Genomic DNA, 23,602 nt, shown 5'->3' with positions numbered 1-23,602 from the left:
AGGAACATGTCCCGGGGGTGTGTGTGTGTGTGTGTCAAAGGATGTGTTTCCAGTCTGAGTGTTTCCAGAGCATGGGCAAGCTCCAGAAAGTATCTGTGCTCTTCTGCAAGACCAGAAGAACACTTGCACTTCAGAACCATGGTAGACCAGTGCAGAGACTAGCATGGTCAGGAAACTGAAGGTCGGGAAATTTGGGACCGAAAAGAGGAATTACTTTTTCACACCGTGCATAATTAATCTATGGAATTCTCTTCCATGGGATGTGGTGATGGCCACCAGCTTGGATGGCTTTAAAAGGGGCTTAGACAAATTCATGGAGGACAGGTCTATCAATGGCTACTAGTCTGGTGGCTATAGGCCACTTCCAGACTCAGAGGCACAATGCCTCTCAATACCAGTTACAGGAGAGCAACAACAGGAGAGAGGGCATGCCCTCACCTCTTGCCTGTGGGCTCCCCAGAGGCATCTGGTGGGCCACTGTGTGAAACAGGATGCAGGACTAGATAGGCTTTGGCCTGAACCAGCAGGGCTGTTCTTATGGTGTGGCCACTGATCTTAGGTTTCTTACTGAAACCCACAAATCCCATTCTGACTAGGGTTGCCATATTCTGGCATTCCAAATCTGGGTGCCTAATTTGCATATTATGTGAATTGGCTTGAAAATAACTTTGCATATGCAAACTAGCAGCTGCACTTTCCAGTTGATTTGTATTTGCTCTGAATATCTACCAACAATAGTTGGGGAAGTTATCTGCCTGACCATTTTCCATGACCTATTAACAGCAGCAATAGAACAACAGCAACAAAAAGCACAGCTTTTTAATTAAGGCGTCAATTCTGTACACACTTATTTGGGAGAAGATTGAAACCAAAGGTGCTTACTTCTAAGTAGGCATGCATTGAACATAAAGCCAAGAAAGTCCGTAAACATTACAGTACACAGCCTGGTAAGCAGGTAGTGTTTCATATCAAAAGCAAGCTATCCTCTCAACTGCCTGAAAGAGATCCCCTGCTGATAACAAACAAGGCACCACTCCTCAGGCGATCACTGTACTTGTAAAAGTGAAACCCTCCCAGCTAGCTTCCTGAGCTCTTCCTCTCTTAATCCAAGACCAGCAGTTGAACAGAATAGTGACTGCACATTTTGCTCCATAACTCTGCTTCTACTAGGGCTAGAGCGTAGCTTGCTTTTTTAAAAAATGAAAGCTGGAATCCAGGTGAATCCAGGTGGGCTAAGCAACCTGGGTGAGATACCTGAAATCCGGGTGAAACCCGGAAATCCGGGGGGCATGGCAACACTAATCTTGACCCCCCGAATTTTAACCAAATCCTGCTCCCTAGTCTTCTAAAAAGCAGCTAAGAAGACTGAAGCAAAGCTAAGTGGGATGCCCTCCCCCATGCCTCTGCCACATAATTTGAGGAATGATACAATCAATTCACTTTAAAAATAAAGGCAGCTTGCATCCTTTGCCTAATTCAAGGATATGATGAGGTAGGTGCTTATCTATGGCATAAACTAGTTAGTTTCTGAGGTGCCACAGGTCACTCTGGCTCCAGGCCTAAGCACACTTAGTTGGAAGTAAGCTCCACTGAAAATCAATCCATTTTATTTCCAAGTATATATTTTTAGGATGAGAGGACCAAGCTTATCTTCTTTTTCCCCCCCATTTACCAGCAGAACAGTGAGACTGCCCTCTAGTGGCCAAAACAACAAGGAGTCTTGTGACACCCAAAAAACCAACAAGTTGGACGCTGTTATTTTTCCTGATACAAAGGAATACAGCTACCCCCACCAGAACCTGTCTCTCATGGCCAAAGAAATTATTTGCATGTGGGCAGCACATTTTTAGAAAAACATACATCAAACTGTATATGTTGGTCTCATACTCAGAGCTTGTGAGTGAAACAAGCTTGGAGAGGATTCCTGGGGCTCAGTTCGCATTTCCTGCAATATCAATCTAGCATATGGAAAGTACGGCCCTGAATGATGCAGCAATGTGTTCTCTGCAAAGCCGGCAGCAAGGGAAAGAGGAAGCTGGTGAGGTCTGGAGTTCAAGAGAGGGATGGGATGGGATGTGTTGGAGCCTGCAAATTCCTGGAACCAGAGCTGGCTAGGACCTCCTCAGAAGAGGGAGGGAATTACACTACAACAGAGGTGCCTAAACCCAGATCCCCAGATGATGTTGAAGAACAACTCCTATCATCCACAGCAATCCAAGTTGGGGAAATCCTGTTGTACAATACCCAGTGTATGCTGGGACCAAGAAGAGGTGTCTCCCTCTAGTGGGAACTCAGTCAGCTGCTATGGAGAACACCCCAATCTTACTTAGCTCAGATGGGATGTTGACTGAAGAGGAGGAACATGGCACCATTGGGTGGGGGTGGGGGTGATTTTCCTATTCTGAAATACCCAGGATTCCCTCAATCAAAACTCTTTCACAATATGTGGTGTCAAAGGAATGTGTCAATTAACAATTAATACAGGAGTTCCCAACCTGTGGTACTGCAGAGGTTGCTGAACTACAACTCCCATCATCCCCAGTCACAATTTATTATGGCTGGGGATGATGGGAATTGTAGTTCAGCAACCTTGGGAGTCCCACAGGTTGGGAACCCTTGTGTTAATTCATCGAAGCTATTCTCACAATCAGGCAAAATCGGGCTCGGGGAGCCTAGCCCAATTTCGCCTGACCGTGAGAACCACATGTGAGGGACTGTGAGGGACCACATGGCATGCCCAAAAATGTTATTTTTGTGGGAAGCCCAGAACTCCCCTCACCCCAAACCATAACTCAACCCTTAAGAAGCAGAGAGCACATATGCCTTGTTGCCATGGGCTTGACTGAATGATGGTTCCAAAAAAATGCCTCAGAGCCATTGATCCCTGATGGCAAAGGGCAGGCTTGCATGGAACAAACCAGAAGTTCATGAAGAGCATGGGTCCAGGCATAATGTGTACCTCAGTGGGAACAGCACTTGGTTTGGCAAACCCACATCAAATCTTGGCTACGTGTCTTGGTTTGAGTCCCTGCGTGAATCTCAGGTTGCTGTCTTGGCGTAGGTGCCTTGACACAGATTCAGACAGTCACACAGAAGTCGCTTCCTGACTTTGCAAGTAGGCTCCAGTGATGTGTGAATCACTTCTCCTCCCCTCCACCAACAAAGAACAACCCATAACACTGGAAGTCAAGGGAGGGGGAAGAGAGTGCGAGAAGGACTTGGGGGAAGGGAAGCAAGGAGCAAGGAAACCATTGACTGTGGGTCAACGGTTGGGTGTTCACAGTTACACAAGACACACACTTTATGAAGAAAAAAGGGGGAGAAAAAGCCAAACACAAAAACAAAAAGAGGATATCCTTAAAAAAAAAAAAAAACCCTCACAAAAAAGAAAAAAATTGTGAAAGCAGCAAAATATACTATAGCAACATGAAAACAAAGAAAAGCATTTTGACAAGACCTGCCTCTCACCCTACATTTCGCCTTCCTGTTGCCCATCAATGCCCTGTTCTGCCCTTCCTCACCAAAATAATGTGAAATTTTAGCTCTGACACATTTTTGTCACTTCTTGTCTAACATTGGGAAAAATATCCCAGCACTAATTACTCAAGCCAAAAATGACCAAAACAACACAATGGAATAAAAATGTCTGTGATGAAGTTTGATCCCCACCCCCGCCCCATATCTATCAGGTTGCTTCTGCAAAGATCACTATATTTTTGCAGAAGCAAAGATCACTAGCACTGCAAAGATCATAGAACTCTAGCATTCCAGAGCTGGAAGGGTTCTTGGAGGCCTTCTGGCCCAGCCCCCTGCTCCCTGCAGGCATACCTGACTGATCAGGAGACTGATCAGCCTCCAGGAGAGGAGAGCTGGTCTTGTGGTAGCAAGCATGACTTGTCTCCTTAGCTAAGCAGGGTCCACCCTGGTTGCATATGAAAGGGAGACTAGAAGTGTGAGCACTGCAAGATATTCCCCTTAGGGGATGGAACTGCTCTGCGAAGAGCATCTAGGTTCCAAGTTCCCTCCCTGGCTTCTCCAAGATAGGGCTGAGAGAGATTCCTGCCTGCAGCCTTGGAGAAGCTACTGCCAGTCTGTGAAGGCAATATTGAGCTAGAGAGACCAATGGTCTGACTCAGTATATGGCAGGTTCCTATGTTCCTATTTTAACTGCACTGTTAAATTCCACCGGACGTTTTTCACACCCGGCTTTTAGTTCGGATCTCTTCTGGAATGGAGGTGTACGTTCACATATTGGCCAAATTTCCCCAAAGTCCCTGCACACTTTCAGGGAGCACTTCACACACACAATTTAGGTTTTTCACCCTGTGTTTGTGGACCGGGTCGCACGATCAGTGAGACCCGGTTTCTTACAGTGAGCGGGGAGGGTGGGCTAAGCCCGCTCTCCCTGCACACAAGCGCGGAGGGAGCCCTGGGTGGCCAGATCGGCCACCCACACGATTGCCGGCTCTGTGATGGAGCCGGCAGAGGCTGGGGAGCTCGGGGGCCGTGCGGCCCCCGGAACCCCAGTATGCCCTGTGTGAGCATGCAGGGCATACTGGGGAGACCCCCGGAGCTGGGAGGCAGCTTTTCGCCTCCCCTCCGGGGGTCTACTCGCAAGTAGCCATGCCATGGAGCCATGCTGCAGCAACTCACAATCAGAGAGCCCGGTTTTGCAGAGCTCTCGCTCCACAAACTTGGGCTAAGGGCAGGGGTACTTGAGCGGGTTAACCGCTCGAGAACCACCGGGCTCGCAGCTGAGCCCGGTGGTTCTTACAATCAGCAAAAATCGGGCTAGGATCTCAGAATAGCCCCAGAGTGTAGCCTGATTTATATCGGAGTTTTTAAAAATCCACTTTTTGTGTTGGTTTTGGGGGGCCACTTCAGAATCTCAGTAAAGCCTCACAGAAAACCCACGGTAAAGCCTGTTGTCTGGGAAAGCTCCTGAAGTAACTCCACCGTTAAATTCCACTGGAGTTTAAAAACTTCCAGTGGAAGAGGGCCCACCTCTTTGCAAGGCAGAATGTGGGCAGGTTCACACACATCACGTGCAGCCTACTTGCAAAGTCGGTAAGCCACTTGTCTGTGACTGTCTGAGTCTGTGACAAGGCACCCACGCCAAGACAGCAACACGAAATTCACTCAGGGCTTCTTGCCAAACCAAGGGCAGCTCCCACTGTGGTACACACTATGCCTGGACTCATGCTCTTCGGGAATCTCTGATTTGTTCCAGGCAAGCCCACCCCCTTTGCCATCAGGGATCAATGGCTCTAAGGCAGCACAAGGCATGCTGGGATAGCATTCAGGGCCTTGCTGGGAGGTCCAAGACAGAGGACATACCTCTGGCTCAACTTCCAGCAAATGGAGATAAGTGATCTTCTGCAGCGCCAACTTCAGGTTCCCTCCATACCCTGGGCTGGGGAAACCTCAAGAACTGTCCCTGTTCTTTTGTCAAACAGCTCCTCTCAAATGTCAGAATAGCCTGAATCTGCTTTCTTGTCATTTCAATTCCTTGGTTCTAGTCCTGGCCTGAGGAGCAACAGAGAACAAGTACCATTCCAACTTCTCTGTGAGAGTCCTTCAGATATTCCCCCTCTCTTCATCCTCACAGCAAAAACTCTGGTTTTGACTCTGATCATCTTCTGCCTTGATTAAAGGTAAAGGTAAAGTGTGCCGTCGAGTCGGTTTCGACTCCTGGTTGTCCTGTGGTTGTCTTTGGTAGAATACAGGAGGGGTTTACCATTGCCTCCTCCCCTGCAGTATGAGATGATGCCTTTCAGCATCTTCCTATATCTCTGCTGCCTGATAGAGGCGTTTCCTTGATTACTGCAACCTTTTTCTCTCTGTGACCTCTCCTGATAATATCTCAGACTTCTAGCCAGACTCTGCAGATAAGGTCTTCTCGCCTCAAATCCCTACACCAGGTTCCTATTCCTTCCAGCATCCAACACAAAACTCAGGCCCAGGGGTCCACCAATTCCGAATGGTCTTGCTAGCCAGTCAAAATGTCTGCTCGCCCTTATACTGCAGCTCTACTCCCATGAGGGGAAGAGCAGGTCTTGTCTTGGACGTTACACTGAAGCACCGCCAATAGCAAGGATGAGTCCTTGTCTCCTCCTGGGCTCCAAGATGTGCAAGAGGCAAGGGCTCACTCCTACTGTGCTCACCTTCATGTGCACCAGGCAGGGGGATGGTGCTTGCCATGGTGACGGGCAAGCATGCAGATCCATGGCCTTTGACCTTCCCAGAGGCGTATCTAGTGAAAATAGCGCCTAGGGCAAGCACTGAAATTGCACCCCCTGTCCAAACATCTGACACCTATCTTTCAGATAATTTTACCATAATATCAGCTCAAAAATACAAGTCAAGCTTGTTAATCTTTTATTATTTCAAAAACTATTAAGCAGTGGAAGTAGCCAGACCAAAAAATGCTGGAAAACTACACATTTCAGTATGCTGGGGCTCATGAAATACCCAAATACGATGTGGAGGTGTACTTGGAAAACTAAACAGAAGTGCCTGTCTAATTCTCTACTATGCATTGTAGCATCACTATTACATATGTTTTAAAAATAAATGGAGAATTCGACTTTTCCTAGATACTCTGAAAATAATTAAAGGATATTCAGAGTAAACTGTGTCACTGCTTGGAATATATTCTAGTATTTCAGAAAGACAGTTAAAATGAGAGAAAGAGAGCAAGAAACTCCCAGTGGGCCTTAATACTAAGGATTTTACACTGATTCAAAGACAAACTCACCATTAATAGCCATATTATTAAGACTTCCCATTTAACTCACTTATCACAAGAAGCAAAGTAAGAGCAAATGAATACAATCCTAACTCATAAGCTTCAGCTCAGTATTCACAAGCCCTAATTCTCTGTACATAGTACCAAACTAAATATGTGTACAGTGACTTATATTATATTGAATTTTTTTAAAAATTAAATTACCTGTAGCCCCTTTGGGGGGCTTCCTAAAGGCCATGGTGGGGGTCTAGAAAGGTCCTCCCTCCCCCGATGGCCTCTAGGACCTTGCAGGGACCATTTGAGCATGTGTGGTGGCCATTTTTTAAAATTAATTTTGTTTTTTAAAAGTGGCTGCTGGAAAAAAAAATGGCCACCGTGCATACTCAAATGGCCTCTGCAAGGCCTGGCATGCCCTAGGGCCTCACAGAGGCCATTTGAACATGTGCAGTGGCCTTTTTTTTTCTGTGGACATTTTAAAAAATTTTTATTTTTAAAAAATGGCTCCCCCCTTCAAGTGGCGCCCGGGGCACATGCCCTGCCCGCCCCACCATAGATATGCCCCTGGACCTTCCCATTCTAGCACCCTCAGAAACCGAAGACCTTCTGGTCTCATAAATGACTCCACCCATTCCAGAGCCTTGTTCCTGGAATCCCTTCCCAGAACACCTGCATGGTGCGCTCTCTCTCACTCTCTCTCCTTTCAAACTGTCCTGAAAACATACATCTTTTGGGCATCAGTTCAACCTCTCAGTCCTCCACCCCAGTCAGGCAGCTCAAAGTATTGCGGTTCCTGAGGCAAGGTGCAAAATGCTGCCTTGTCCCATGACCCCAGCAGGGGCCAGCCCCTTCTAAACCCTTGCAAGCTTTGAAAGTGACACAGAGGGTGGGGTGGGGAGGAGGGAAAGTTGCTAGCAGCAGCAGCAGCCTTTCTCCTCCTCTTGCTTCTTGGAAGCTTTGCAGGGAGTGTGAGGAGAGGCATGCCTTGCAAAGTTTGCAAGGCTCAGACTGGTCCTAAAGAGTTGCGCCAATGGTGAGGGTGGGGGGCATCTTGCCGCCCTCCTGCTGGCACCCCAATAATCTGACACCTGAGACAACTGCTTCACCTTAGGACAGGTCTACTCATCTCTGGGGCCCCAGCTGTTTTTGGACTACAACTCCCACAATCGCCAGCCACAGTGGCCAATAGCCAGGGATTGTGGAAGCTGTAGGCCAACATCTACAGAAGGGCCAAAGTTGAGCAGCCCTGCCTTAGGAAGACAGGAGGCTGCCTTGTACTGAGTCGGTCCATCTAGCTCAGTATTGTCTACTGACTGGCTGTAGCTTCTCCAAGATTGTAGGCAGGAGTCTTTCCCAGCCCTACCTGGAGATGCCAGGGATAGAACCTGGGACCTTCTGCATACAAAGCAGATATCCTACTACTAAGCTACAGCCCCATCCCCCATAAAAGGGCCATCCCTGTCCCCAACCACAAGAAGGTCTAGTCTAAGTACGCATAACTCTGGAATTCTCCTTCCTAGGGTTAGTCACCCCAGTGGCAGCCTTCACATCTTTTCAGAAGCCAAGTCAAATTCATGTTTGAGCAAGCTCTTAGTAGCAATGAATATTATTAACTGTCTTTTCCAGATCTATACTGTTGGTTTTGTACTGCTTATTTTGCTTTCAGGATTATTTATTGTTAAATATTTATTATAGTGAGCAGTTGTGGGTTGTTGTTTTTTGAAGGCAGGGGGGGAACACCCTAGAAGTTTGTAAGCCACTTTTAAGGCTGATATAGTGGAATAGCAGGATATAATCTATTCAAAAAGCAAATAAGCAATAAATACATGTTACTGCATTTGCTGGCATCTGTCCCTTGTTATTCTTGCCTCTCTCATCCCGTCTCTTCCAACCATCATCAGAAAAGTTATGCAACTTGTACAGTAAAGGAAATTGGTTTACTAGCTTCTCTTTGAAGCAAAGAGCTATTGTTTTCAAGGGATATTTGTTAAATTGATGTGGATTCATTTCTAATACTGCATTTGCATGGACAATTCCTAATTATGTTTACTACATCAGTTACTGGAATCTGGACCCTCAGCAAGTGACATAAGATGATCAGACCCTGCTTTTATCACTCCATTACTCTGCAACTGAAATCATTAATAATCAGGCTTGCAAACACTGACGGCTTGTGGAAATGTAATGAAAATCCAGGAGCCATTCAGAGGAACATCTGGAAAGGGCATTTGTGCAGCTAATAAAATAAGTGCATTTTAGAATTGATGCCAGGAAGCTTTGTCTCCTAGTAGGTTCCCCCCTCTCCCTTTTGTCTTTTCAGTTCCTGCTGAATGTGAGATCTTGGGAAGATGCACTTTCACACTATTAGCAATCTCCAAAGGGACCCTGGCAGCCAATTAGAGAGGCCAGTGGGAGAAAAGGACAAAAGGGCCGAATGCAAAAAATCAATATCAATATGAACTATCTGTGCCCTCCTGGCCCAAGACTTGCAACCTGGAGACTTGCATTTCTTAAGGGATTAGGATACACTTACGAGAAACTCTCCAGCAAAATGAAGATGGGGACAACTATGGGAGGCCTTTTGAATTTCAATGAGCAATGTGATCTGTTTAGCAGGAAGATTTTCCCAATTGCTTCATTGATACACAACTACCTTAAGAGGGACCACATTTCACCCATAGTGTTTGGACCCCCCTACATGCTGGGCAGGAGGGGGAGCCCCCCACAAAAGCAACTTCTTGCTTTCCCCTCTCCTTCTGCAGATTTCCTGTCTCTTACCAAAAGCTGTAAACAATATGCGAAGCTAATGTTACCCTGCCAATCAATTATTGACTTCTGCTATGAACTATTTACTCTGCTTCTCAGTAGATGGCTGGAGACAGACCAAAGCTCTTTTGGGGGTAAATGAAAAACGCAGGTTGTCGCCTGGAATGAATACGCTCCCGAGTTATTGTTACAAAAAGCCATTCATCCTTGACTCTACAATGCTGCTGATAATTTGTACTTAGCATTTACGTGTCTAGACCTCCTGCAGAGCCACTAAACACCTGAAAAGTCATTCAGGTGCCCCAAGCAACAACTTCACATTTTAGAACAGCAAGGGGCAGCTGTTCTTTTCCGGACACGTACCAAAACAACAGATATTGACTGGCCTTATTTTCTGGGAATGCTCTTGGTTGATTAGCTAACTTGGAATAACTCTTCCGAAATGTGAAAACATGGACAGGAAACTTTTGCATTCAGGAGGATATACTGGAAAATTTACCCTACTATTTGTTGAGTTGCTGTATTCACAAGGAAATAAGTCTTTGATATCTAGGGGAGTTTCTTATCAACACTGGCTGACATCCAGTACAACAAACAAAGATGCACCCACATAAGATGGTGGTTATTGCCTTTAAAACCCTAAAAGGCTGAGGCCCGAGGTACCTTAGGAACCACCTGCTCCCAGTTGAATCTACCCAGCTGATCGGCTGGGAGGACTTGGCTCCACATGGCAACATCTACTGAGGCTAATTTGCCGAACACGCGGGACAGGGTCTTCCCAGTGATTGCCCCCAGTGGAATCACTGTAGAACTCACTCACAGTTGAGATCTGCATGGCTCCCTCTCTGAAGGGAGGGATCTGGAGACCACCATTTTCAGAGGGATCTGAAATGCCCATTGGTGTTTGGCTAATGAGTGGTCCTTCACTCTCTTTTTAACATACCTGTGTGTGTGTTTTTGTTTTTGTTTTAACAGTTTGTTTATATTGAAGTTTTATTACTTTATTACTTTATTTATTTATTTATTTAGATGCACCGCCCTTCGTCCTAAGACCCCAGGGCGGGTAACAAGAGAAAAACAATTCAACAAAAACACAAACACAGAACCAATGCAGCTAAAAAATTTAAAAAGAGCCAGGGACAGCTCATTGGCCAAAAGCCCAAATAAAAAGGGCTTCCTGTTTTTATCTTGTTGTTAACCACCCTGAGGCCTTGAGACAAAGGGCGGTATGAACATATAAATAATGAATAAATAAGTAAATAAGAAAGTAACACAGCTGAGCTGATGTTCAAAGTTGTTCTCTCTCTTGCACACTTCATCTGCTTGTGCAAGTGCAATGCAGATAGCTTATAGAACAAAGACAGCTGCAGAGGTGTCATTAGAGGAGGGCCCACAGGGTCCGGGCCCCCAATGAAGAGCCCCAAATCTAATCAGCCACCTCCTTGTTGAATGTAGGGTGGGCAGTTAGTGTGGATGCTCCAGCAACAACAATCGCTTCTCATCTCTGACTTCTCCCTAAAAGTTGCTGTGTTGGGATTTGGGGACAAAACAGATGCTTTAGCCCCCAATAGAGCAGGGGGCTGCGAAGAAAGGGGTCATGAGGGAGGAAAGAGCCCCTTCAGGAGAAGGAGGCGGCCACTCTGTGAGTTAGATGAAGAAACAAGATGAACAAGGTCTGTTAACTCAGGAAGGAAAGGGGGAAGAACGACAGAGGGGAAGAGCAAACAGAGGAGAGAGAAATAGAGAAAAAGAAGGGAAGGGAAGAGAGAAAGAAGGAAGGGTGAGGGACAGGCCCAGGCCTGTCAGCGGCCTAAGGAGAACAAGTGGCCATGGTGGCGGCAGCGAGGAAGGACTCGGCCAACTGCTGCTGCTGCTTCTCCTGTGGGGAGGAGCAGGAGTGGGGCTTGGGTGAGGGTGGGACACTGGGGAGGTCTCTGGGGTTAGGGGGCTTCAGCTTGGTCAATTGGTGCTGGCAATGCCGCAGCTGCAACCAAGAGGGATGAGTGGGATGGAGCATTGGTTGGGAGGAGCAACCAAGAAGAGTGGGGGGGATGGAAGCAATGGGGTGGAGAAGGAGGGGCAGGAGCGCAGCTCAGGTGAGGGTGAAGAGGCGAGGCGAGGAAGGAGCTGCGTTGGGAAGTGAGGGGAGCAATCAGTACTGCACGGGTTAAGCTAGTTATAGACTATTACAGCCGTGTTCGCAATACCTTTGTCTGGATAGTACCTTGAGCATTTTTGTCCTTTTGTTCTTTTCAGTGAGGGATATCCAAGCTTTGCATGGGCAGAAGAAAACGTGCACAAGAGAACTTTCCCACTCTTTCCTCCCCACTGCAGACTCCTAAAAAGCAACTCCTGAGGGTTAGGAGATCCTCAGGTTTCGGGAGAACTGGACTACAAGGGGAGAAGATTTGCTGAATTCTCCCCCGCCAACCCCAATAACTCATATACTCAATTCCCAAAACATTATTCTCCCTCTCAAAAGTTTTTTCCATCTAACCCCTCAAAATTAAGTGAGGAGTTGCTCCTAAAGTTTTCCCCTTGTCTACACCCTTGAAATATAATATTAACTCAGGAATACGAGTTAATTAACAGCAATTTAATAGATTAGCACATGTAGCTACAATGGACCCCATAATAGCTTTTCTCCTTTTATAATATACACCACATTCACACAGTGTGAAAAACATAACACGTATCCACCCCACATATTACAGATGTACAATAAGTGATCACAGTAGTTGCGGCAGAACACGATCAGTAAAACGAGGTTAGCAGAGCACTCGCTCCGCTAACCTCATTTGTGGGGTGGGGACTTAAGTGTGCTAACCACCAGGATCAGTAACCACTGGGCTCCCGGCAGTTCCCACGACCGCAGGCTGGGCTCCCTTAGCCCACCTTCCTGTGGTCGTGAGAACAGCCTCAGGATCTGCTCCAGAGAGGCCTTGAGGTCATTCACACAATCAAAAACTTAGTAGTTTCTACTCAGGTTTTCCTCCTACCTTGCTTCCACACAGCTGAAAACGGGGAGCACACACAGCTCCCGAACATGGGTAGAATACAGTTTTTGAATGTGTACCTCCTTGTGTTTAACCGACATGGAGCCAGGATTGCCCAGAGGAAATTATTCCCCTGTCCCTTGAAGAGCGCAAGGCTTTGGTGGAGCGTCTTCTGCACTGACAAGAAAGGAAAGGGCCCAAAAGAAGCAGCCAGGCTCCATAGATCAGGCCTGCCCCCTTGAAAACTGACCGGTCCCACAGGAGAAGTCACTGTGCGATTTGGAAACCATGGAAACAGCAAGATCGTAATTACGGGCTGGAGCCTAATCAGGGGCACAGTAACCGTTTGATCTGTCAGGGGTCTCTTGTTCTCTCCCCTGACTTCCACCCCAGACATCTCATTTTCTGAGGTATGTGTGCTTATTAAAGGGTATTTGTTTGTAGTGGTGGTTACTTAGTTGGCAACCTCGTCGATACTGCAGGGTGACTTCCTTTGGCTCGTGCTGTAATTTGGGAAGGAACTTCATTCACTGCTGCTCAGAATGATCCCTTCAGTGTTACAAATCTGTGGAGCCAATGAAATTACCTGTTAATCAAATAAGGATAGAGCAAGCAGCATGCCTGTAAGATGACAAACTTTTGTAACCCAGCCTATTTCCAGACACTGGCGGGGCAGGGGGCAGAGGAAGAAACTGCTATTGTACAAAGTATTAATTTTCAAAACATAATCCTCTGCTGCTCTTTATAATTCTGAAGCAGGAGAACGAGAGAATGAACTGGCACACGTTCCAGCTTCGCGGGGAAGCAATCCTCATGAAGCTTGCCCCATCGTGAACCCCTCTTTTTTGAAACCTGCCCTGGTAATCCACTGTCCTCAATGTTGATGTCTGAGAATGCTTTATTCAATTTTGTTTGAGCGAGTTGCTTGAGTTGTTTTTCTTCAGATATCAGCCCCCTTTCCTAGGTCTCTAGCACGGTAGAAGGCAGACCGCATCTTCCCTCTAGTGTGCATGTACATCCACGCATGCACATGAGCATGAAGGCCACATTTAGCACACAGGCTGTCATTCCACTGCAGCTGGTGAAAATTATTCTGAATGGTTGATAACAGATTGGAGGACAATTGTGTTCTCTGACTACATCTTTAACCTAGAACACAAAGACCATATTGTTGTTTTTTTAATCAGTGGTGGTGGGCAGGACATGTGCAGAGTAAATGAGTATGGCAGGCAGAATACTGAATGAAGACAGTGCTGCCTTCAGCAATGTGTAACTGGGGGTACGGCGTGAGCAGTAATCCATGGTATGAGTCTGAGAATAGAGGTGTTACATGCTTGTCCCTATTTCCATCTGTGAAATGTTGGAGGGTACAAACTGAACTATGCAATTGCCTCTGGCTGGACGTTCTGAATGCTTGACGGCTACAGTTTCCGCCTTTTTCATGGTGATTTACAAACAGTTTTGACAGCTGACTGCAATCAAAGAATGGCTTTTTCATCCATTTGCAAGCAGGCAGAACCAAATATCTGTGAGCCATACCCATTTTGCCTGCTGCAGTAACATCGGCACAAGGACAGGGAAAGGGAAAGCACAGATTGCAATGGTAAACCAGCACGGGTACACAGACATGGCGTGAATAGCACTGTTGGGAATCCCTGGACTTCATGCTATGCAAACCAGAAATTCCCTAGTAGAGGACTCCAAAGCTGGACACTTGGCAGTCTACATCTGGCTAATTCTAACAAGTGGGTTGTAAGTTGCTACTCATAAATCTGAACTGTATGGTCAACAGTTTAGATGGAATCCACCCCAGAGGGCTTTTTGAAATAGGATGCTCTCCTCCTTCCATCCTCATGGTTCAATACACCAGCAATCAGGGATGGCCCCAAGATAAATGGTGCCCTGGGCTAGGAGTACACACTGAGCCGATGTATTGTCTACACCGGGGGGGGGCGTGACCCTCCAGTTGTTTTTGGACTACATCTCCCATCATTCCCAGCCACAATTTATTGTGGCTGGGAATAATGGGAGCTGTAGTTCAACTACCACTAGAGAGCCAGGTTTGCCCAGCCTTGGTCTACACTGACTAGCAACAGGTCTCCAAGGTTTTGGGCAGGAATCCTTCCAAGTCCTACTTGGAGAGGCCAGGGAGTGAACCTGGGATGCATGCAAAGCAGATGCTTAACCACTGAGCTATCACCCTATCCCCTAAGGGGAATATCTTAGGGCAGAAGTCACCATCCTAATCCTAATATTTATTTGTTTGTTTATTTATTTAATTATTTATTAGATTTATATACCGCCCCATCCAAACAGCCCCGGGCGGTGCACAGCTGCAAAAATAAAATCAACGAATCAGTCCTTTAAAAACAATCATTACAAAACAATTTAAGAACAGTTAAAAACCATTAACAATTAAAACAGTTTAAAAACCCTGGAAGGCCAGGCCAAACAGATAGGTTTTGAGGGCTCTCCTGAAAGCCAATAAAGAATTCAAATCACGGATTTCTGCTGGGAGTGCATTCCACAGTCCAAGAGCGGCTACAGAGAAGGCCCGCCTCTGAGTTGCCACCAGATGTACCGGCAGTAACTGGAAACGGACATCTTCAGATGACCTTAACGTGCGGTGGGGATCATGCAGAAGAAGGCACTCTCTAAGGTAACCTGGAACTAAGCCATTCAGGTCTTTAAAGGTAATAACCAGGACTTTGTATTTTGCCCGGAAACATATCGGCAGCCAAGACAGACCCTGAATATGAACCAAGACAGACCCTTCTTAGCAAAGAGGGCAATTAATGGTTGCCACTACAAGACCAGCTCTCTTCCGCACTCTGGCATCCGCTCCACGAGGTTGGTTCAAATGATGCTTTTCCAGCCATGTGATTAAAAGAGAGATGTGCCAAAAGAATGTGTCTCATGACATCCTGGTCCTTGGACAATTTCTTTATCACATGGGGGGCTGGTTTTTCCAAACCACTGCTCTACATGCAACCCAAATATTAGTTTAAACTAGTATTTGAATTTTGTGTAGATCAGCAATTCAGATGAACTGCCCCCAAAATGTGACAGAACATGCTGGTAGGACAGCAGGACATCCACGGAGGACATCAGGAGGAGCACACTCTCGATGTGTCTGCCTTTTAACTGCGGGGACAGGGAAAGTATCATCCAAACCAGTCCATGGTATGTTTATCAATGTTGCCAAGTTGGGGCTTATGCGGGATTGCAATACTTAGAAGGGTAACAGGCCCTACTGCTGTTCCCAGACATTCCCAGCAACGCCCCTGAAAAGCGCCCAAAGCTCAGTAAAATACTGTTTCTGGGATCCCTCTGAAGTCTCATGGGACTTCTGCAGCTTAGAGCCCATTTGAAGGTTTATGCGGAGGCGGTGTGTGCGGCAAAAAACCAATTTTGGTCTGCGCGCATTGCTTCTGCGGGTTCGTGTCCAGCAGAGCTGTCCTGGGTTGTGAGGAGTTTGAGTCAGGCTCCTTCCAATTCAGACTAATCCCCGGGGACTTTGTTCTGCCGCGATGCTTTTAATGGGTTCTTTGTGGACAAAATCTCTTGTATTTGAGACGACTTGGACGCCACTGTTTCTGCAGAGTCTATTAAGGTGGTTTCCAGCAATCCCTCTTGCAGTATTAGATTGGATCAGTTTCAGTCTGCGACGCCTGATGATGTGGACAATCTGCTTGGGATGGTGCGGCCTACCACTTGTTCTCTGGATCCTTGCCCAACTTGGCTGCTTCTATCTAGCAGGGAAATTGTTGGAGATGGCCTAGTTAATATCATTAACTCACATAGCAAGATTTTGTGCAGCAGCTTGTAAATTGAGAAGGTAACAACTTAGCTGTAACTGAGATTTTATATAATTTGATACGGTGCCACTAAGTTATTGTTTTTATTTTGTTTTGTTATATTGATTTATGCTTTGTGGGTATTTTGACTGGTCATGGACCATAATAAATTATTACTTACTTACTATCATTAACTCATTGCTGAGGGAGTAGGATGCCTCCTTGTTTGAAGGAGACAGTGATTAGACCACTTCTTAAGAAGCCTTCGCTAGATCCCTCAGTGATGGATAGTTATAGGCTGGTCTCCAATCTCCCATGGTTGGGCAAGCTGATTGAGAGAGTGGTGGCTAACCAGCTCCAGGTGGTTTGGGAGGAAACTGATTATCTAGACCCATTTCAAACTGGTTTTAGAGAGGGCTATGGGGTTGAGTCTGCCTTGGTCAGCCTGATGGGTGACCTTTACCGGGGAATCGACAGAGGGAGTGTAACTGTTGGTTCTTTTGGATCTCTTCACAGCGTTCGATGCCATCGACCATGGTATCCTTCTGGATCACCTGGTGGAATTGGGGATAGGAGGTAATGCTTTGCAGTGGTTCCGCTCCTATCTCTCAGGCAGATTCCAGATGGTGGAGCCTGGTGACAGTTCCTCTGTTGGTTCTTTTGGATCTCTAGGCGGCGTTTGATACCATCAACCATGGTATCTTTCTGGATTGCCTGGGGAAATTGGGGATAGGAGGCACTGCTTTGCAGTGAAACATAGGAACATAGGAACCTGCCATATTCTGAGTCAGACCATTGGTCTATCTAGCTCAGTATTGTCTTCACAGACTGGCAGTGGCTTCTCCAAGGTTGCAGGCAGGAATCTCTCTCAGCCCTATCTTGGAGAAGCCAGGGAGGGAACTTGAAACCTTCTGCACATCCCAAAGCGGCGTCATCCCCTGAGGGGAATATCTTGCAGTGCTCACACATCAAGACTCCCATTCAGATGCAACCAGGGCAGACCCTGCTTAACTATAGGGACAAGTCATGCTTGCTACCACAAGACAAGTTCCGCTCCTATCTCTCAGGCAGATTCCAGGTGGTGGAGCTTGGTGACAGTTCTTCTTTAAAATGGGAGCTATTATATAGAGTCCCTCAGGGCTCCATTCTGTCACCAATGCTGTTTAATACAGTATTTACATGAAACCGCTGGGTGAGGTCATCAGGAGATTTGGTGCAGGGTGTTATCAGTATTCTGATGACACCCAAATCTATTTCTCCTTATCATCATCACCATCACCATCATCAGGAGATGGCATTCACTCCCTAAATGGCTGCCTACAGGAAGTAATGGGCTGGATGAGGGATAACAAATTGAAGCTGAATCCAAGCAAGACGGAGGTGCTCATTGTGGGGGATTGGAATTTAAGGGATGAGTTAGGTCTTCCTGTGCTGGATGGGGTTACACTCCCCCAGGAGGAACAGGTATGCAGCTTGGGAGTGCTCTTGGATCCAGGCCTCACTCTGGTATCTCAGGTGGAGGCTATGGCCAGGAGTGCTTTCTATCAGCTTCGGCTGATTCAACAGCTGTGTCCATTCCTTGAAGAGAACGATCTCAAAACAGTGGTGCATCAGCTGGTAACCTCCAGGCTTGACTACTGCAATGTGCTCTATGTGGGGCTGCCTTTGTACGTAGTTCGGAAACTTCAGCTAGTTCAAAATGCGGCAGCCACATTGGTCTCTGGGGTAACCCAGAGAGACCATATTATGCTTGTCTTAAAACAGTTGCTCTGGATGCCGATATGTTTTTGGGCGAAATACAAAGTGCTGGTTCTTATCTTTAAAGCTCTGAACGGTTTGGGTCCGTTTAGACCTTAGAGAGCTACTTTAGAGAGTGCCTTCTTCAGTATGATCCCCATCGCTCATTGAGGTCATCTGGAGAGGTCCGTCTCCAATTACCACTGGTACATCAGGTGGCAACTCGGAACCGGGCCTTTTCTATAGCTGTTCCTGGCCATGGAATGCATTCCCAGCAGATATCCGCAGTTCAGGCTTATTTGTTTGGCCTGGCCTTCCAAGGTTTATAAACTGTTTTTTAAAGTATTTTAGTTTTAAATGGTTTTGATTGTTTTTGAATTGTTTTTATATTGTTTTTTGCACTGTGTTTTGAATTGTGTGTTTTTATGTCTTTTTAAAGTTGTTTTATACTGCCCAGAGCCTTTGGATGGGGCGGTTTATAAATGTAATAAATGAATGAATAAATAAATAATACTATGCCAGTATAATTATCCCCTGGGACTTGTAGTTCCAGTCATCCCAGGCAGGGAGCCACTTGGAGATTCAGCCACCTCTCCCTCCCTCCCCAAAATAAACATACCAAATAGGAAGACACTCCCCAAACAAAAGGTTGCTTCATTAGATGGTCAGTTCACAGCAATCAATGAGAGTTTTAGCAAGAAGTCTTTTTTAGGAAGTAAAGAAAAACAACAAGGAGTGAAACAGGGGAACAAGGGAAAACAACAAGAGAACCAAGAAAGCTAAAGTCCTATTCGTTGATTCTACAATGTCGACTGAAGCACGGATGACAAAGACTGAGGGAATGTGGAGTGGGGTTCCCGCCTAAAGAGAATTTAGTTAGCGAGGTTCCGATGAGGTCTCTGCGCAGGTGCAAAGCCCACTGGTACAAAAGGCAGAGACCACGCTGAAGAAGTTCTTAAAACCTTTAAAATGGAACAAGTTTTAAGCATGCACCTACAAAGCAGCAGGGCACCTAGCTGCAGAACAGAGACTGGAGAAAAGAATTGCACAATCTCATTTTAAATTTATTCATATTTTTACGAGTTGTGCGGATTGTAGTTGCCTGCTTGTGCAGGACTGCAATACCTAGTACAGTTCCCAGGCTTGCCCAGCAATTATCAGAGGCAGGCATGTTACCATTTCCCCCTAAACATTGTTGTAACAGTAATGTTAATCCCCAGCTGTTGTTGTTGTTGCCACCAGCCTATACAGGTAGTAGACTAGAGCATGGTGGATCCAGCCAAATTGAGTTTCTAACCTTGTGGTCTTTGTGGTAGCTGGTCTTGTGGCAGCAAGCATGACTTGCCCCCTTAGGTAAGCAGGGTCTGCCCTGGTTGCATATGAATGGGAGACTACATGTGTTAGGACTGTAAGCTATTCTCCTTAAGGGATGGAGCCACTCTGAGAAAAGCATCTATGTTCCAAGTTCCCTCCCTGGCATCTCCAAGATAGGGCTGAGAGAGATTCCTGCCTGCAACCTTGGAGAAGCCGCTGCCAGTTTGTGTAGATAATACTGAGCTAGATGGACCAATGGTCTGACTCAGTATATGGCAGCTTCCTGTGTTCCTATAATACGTCAGACTGGACATTAGATCTCATGTCCATATTAATCTATGGAATTATCTGCCATGGGATGTGGTGATGGCCATTAGATTAGATTACTTTAAGTGGGGCTTAGACAAATTCATGGAGGACAGGTCTACCAATGGCTACCAGTCTGGTGGCTATAGGCCACCTCCAGCCTCAGAGGCACGATGCCTCTCAATACCAGTTGCAGGGGAGCAACAGCAAGAAAGTGGGCATGCCCTCACCTCTTGCCTGTGGGCTTCTCAGAGTCATCTGGTGGGCCACTGTGTGAAACAGGATGGCGTAGATAGGCCTTGGGCCTGATCCAGCAGGGCAGTTCCTATATCCTCATGGCATGAACATCATGGGCCATCATATCTCCTCACTTTCTGGAGTGCAGTTAGAGTTGCCACATCCATCACTTTCCCTGTAAATCAGCCCCCCCCCCCCTTAACTGAATGCACTCTAAGTTGTCAGGAGAAGGCAATGGTAAGCCACTCCTGTTTTCTACCAAGAAAACCACATGGCTCTGTGGTCACAAGGAGTCAACACTGACTCAACAGCACAACCAACTCTAAGTTGTAAGCCCATAACCTCCAGGAAACATCAGACTTTTCTGTACAATCAGGTACCAGTGGCTGTGGACCTGCTGCTGTAATTGTTATTGGCTGACATGCCGAGCAAGGATATACCGGTGCAGCGAGAGAGCTGCCTAACAGAACTTCCCAACTAATAGCACTAGCATAGCAGCAATTTTCGACACCTCCCCCTTCCTCAGAAAGCCCTCTGAGCCACCCAGAAATATGTCCCTAATAGTTGTGCAGCCCTCTGGGGCATATTTTTGGGTGGCACAGATGACTTTCTGAGAAAGAGGGGGGGCATAAAAAATTGCCACTACATCAGTGCAATTAGTTCGGAAGTTCTGTAAGGCCACCACTCCTTCGAGTGTCAAATAGCGCTTAAAGCTAGGAATGTCTTCCTAATGTCTAGCCTAAATCTAAATCTTGAGAGCTAGCTTAGTGAAGTGGTTAGAATGTTGGACTAGTAGGGCCAGGGACACTTGAGTTCAAATTCCCATTCAGTCATTAAACTCACTCAGTAACTCTGGGCCAGTCACTTCTCAGCCTGACCTACCTCACAGGGTGGTTGTGAGGACAGGCATAAAACCACATCCACCACTCTGGGCTTTTTGGAAGAAAATAAAATAAATAGATCTGCTTCCTTGCAGTTTCAAGTGTCCCTCGACTTCCGAGAGCTAAGGTATCACCGATACCGCAGAACAGTTACAGAAAACCATGTGTGACCCTGGTGTGTTTAAAAGGGAAAAAGAAAGAAAGCAAGAAAGCTGCCTTCTTGGCAAGCTAAGCAACCAGGGGTTGCAGGAACAGTAGCAGCCCTGTTACAAAATACTGTTTTGCACCAACACACAAAACACCTGCTTTCTTGCTAAAGTAAAAACAAGCCAATAGTCATAGCAAAACCATGAACGAAAAACCACAAGTGACCAAGCACTTCTGAGTCACTCCCCCGCCCCACCTCCCCTTCATACACTGTGACATTCCTCTAAAAAAACCCTCAGCCACCTGCAGCCGAAAAACTGCTGATCAGCAAGTCTTTTGTTTGCCTTAAACACCGGCATAATTACATGTCCGTATACTGCCCAGATGGCTGGAGCCTTCTTCAGAAAACATTCACCCATAAGCCCTAATGATTAAGGAAAACTGGCAGGGGCCTTTCCCCCTAGGCGGAATCCTGGAAAAGCTCCCAAAAAACCATTCCCCTCCTCCTTTTTTGAGAGATAAACAGATCTCTGTGGTCATAACCAGAGTTTTCAGAAAGAGTTACTGCTGAGAAACTTCCTCTCTCCAAAACATGCAGCGCAGATTCTCTTTAATGTTCTCCAAGCACCTCAGACCATTCCCGTCGATGAAAAAGTCAATCAAAAAGTTTCCAGTAGGCCTTTAAAGCCCAATGCTGCTATATTCCATTGTGGAAACTTTATAGAAAGAAAATCTGGGTTCCTCTCAGGCATAACACTTGGCATCCCTGGGATAACATTTTGGAATGATCTCATTGTTATCTCTAAGGTGCGCACAGGATCCCGCTCAGGTTGAATCAGGTAGGCCCCATTCTCAATGCACGTGTGCACACACTGCCTTGATACTGCTGCCCAGAACAAAACTCATTCTGCGCACAGATGAAAACAAGTTGTTCTAGTAAGAACTAATCAGCCTACTTTCCTTTCACTGTCTCTACAACTGGACTAAATTTGGTTCAAATCAAGGTCCACAAGTTAGATCTCTTGCGCCTCAAATGTTTATATGTCCACCATCTTGGATAGGAGTAGATGACATTATTATAAACTACACCATTGGGGCATCCCTATGTGTCCATACAGCTGTAGCAAATTTGGTACAGATTGGTTAGACTGTCCACAAGTTAGTGCACTTGCGCCTCAAATGCTTATGTGTCCACCAACTTGAATTGGGATGGATGACATCATCACAAACTACGCCACTGAGATGTGCCTATGTGTCCCTGAAGCTGCAACAATTTTGGTTCAAATCGGTTGAGTGGTTCACAAGTTAGCCCACTTGAGCCTCAAACATTTACGTGTCTGTCATCTTGAATTGGTATGGATGACATCATCACAAACTACGCTGTTGAGGTGACCTTGTGCGTCACTCACTGCAACTGTACCTAATTTGGTTTAAATTGGTTATACAGATCCCACAAATTAGCCTGCTTGCGCCTCAGATGTTCACGCAGCCGCCATCTTGAATTAGAGTGGATGGCATCATCATCACACTATGCCATTTAGACATCTCTATGTGTCCCTACAGCTGTAGCAAGTTTGGTTCAAATTGGTTAGGCGGTTCATAAGTTAGCCCTCTTGTGCCTCAAATGTTCATGCGTCCGCCATCTTGGATTGGGGTGGATGACATCATCACAAACTACGCCATTTAGGTGTCCCTTTGTGTCCCTACTACTGTACCCGATTTGGATCATATTGGTCCAGGCGTTGTGAAGTTGATAGCGGGGGACACACGGACGGACAGAGACAGAGAGACACACACAGAAAGCCTGGTGATCTCATAGGCTTTCTGGAAAGTAGGCTAATAAAAATTAGAGGAAGTTAACCTGAAATAGATTAACCCACTAGAATTACCCAGAGACGATCCAGTTAACAGAACTTTATGCTTTTCTTAGGTGGTAATGTTTATGGTTTTGCCACTGGAAATGTTATATGGATTGGATACAGTCCTGGTGTAACATTCCATTGGGATACATGCATGAATTTTGATCTGAGAGAAGTAGTTCCTTGCTAATTGAACAAAGAGGTATCTTTTAAAGTGGCGACTCTTATATATATATTTTTTACATTTTATATCCCGCTCTTCCTCCAAGGAGCCCAGAGTACTACATACTTAGGTTTCTCCTCACAACAACCCTGTGAAATAGGTTAGGCTGAGAGAAAAGTGACTGGCCCAGAGTCACCCAGCAAGTATTTGGCTGAATGGGGATTTGAACTCGGGTCTCCCCGGTCCTAGTCCTCAACTCCAAAATAGCTGTTGCTAGTGTCTGCTTCATGGTCCTTTTTTCGATTGTGAGCCCTTTTGCGACAGGGATACATAAACTGCTTTGTGGAATTTTATTGAAAAGTAGTATATAAATACTTGCAAAAATAAATATTTGTAATAATAACGATAGATCAAGTTCCAGGACTGCAATGGACTCAAATATGCATAAGTGTGCAAGAACTTTAACCATCTTTGCGTGTGCATGGCAGAAATGGAATCCATATATCTGAAAGTACCCACCACTTCTTAAAAAAATCCCTGCATGTGGAAAGCTAGCCAAGGGGCACACACAAATGCACATAAAAGAGGTCATTTCAGGAAGGCGGAATTCAGAGCACAGAAACTGCAGAGAAAGTAGTGGTGAGCTAAAAAATT

Source organism: Hemicordylus capensis, chromosome 1 (assembly GCF_027244095.1).
Source record: "Hemicordylus capensis ecotype Gifberg chromosome 1, rHemCap1.1.pri, whole genome shotgun sequence".
NCBI classification, from domain to species: Eukaryota; Metazoa; Chordata; class Lepidosauria; order Squamata; family Cordylidae; genus Hemicordylus; species Hemicordylus capensis.
This window is presented reverse-complemented; position numbering follows the sequence as displayed.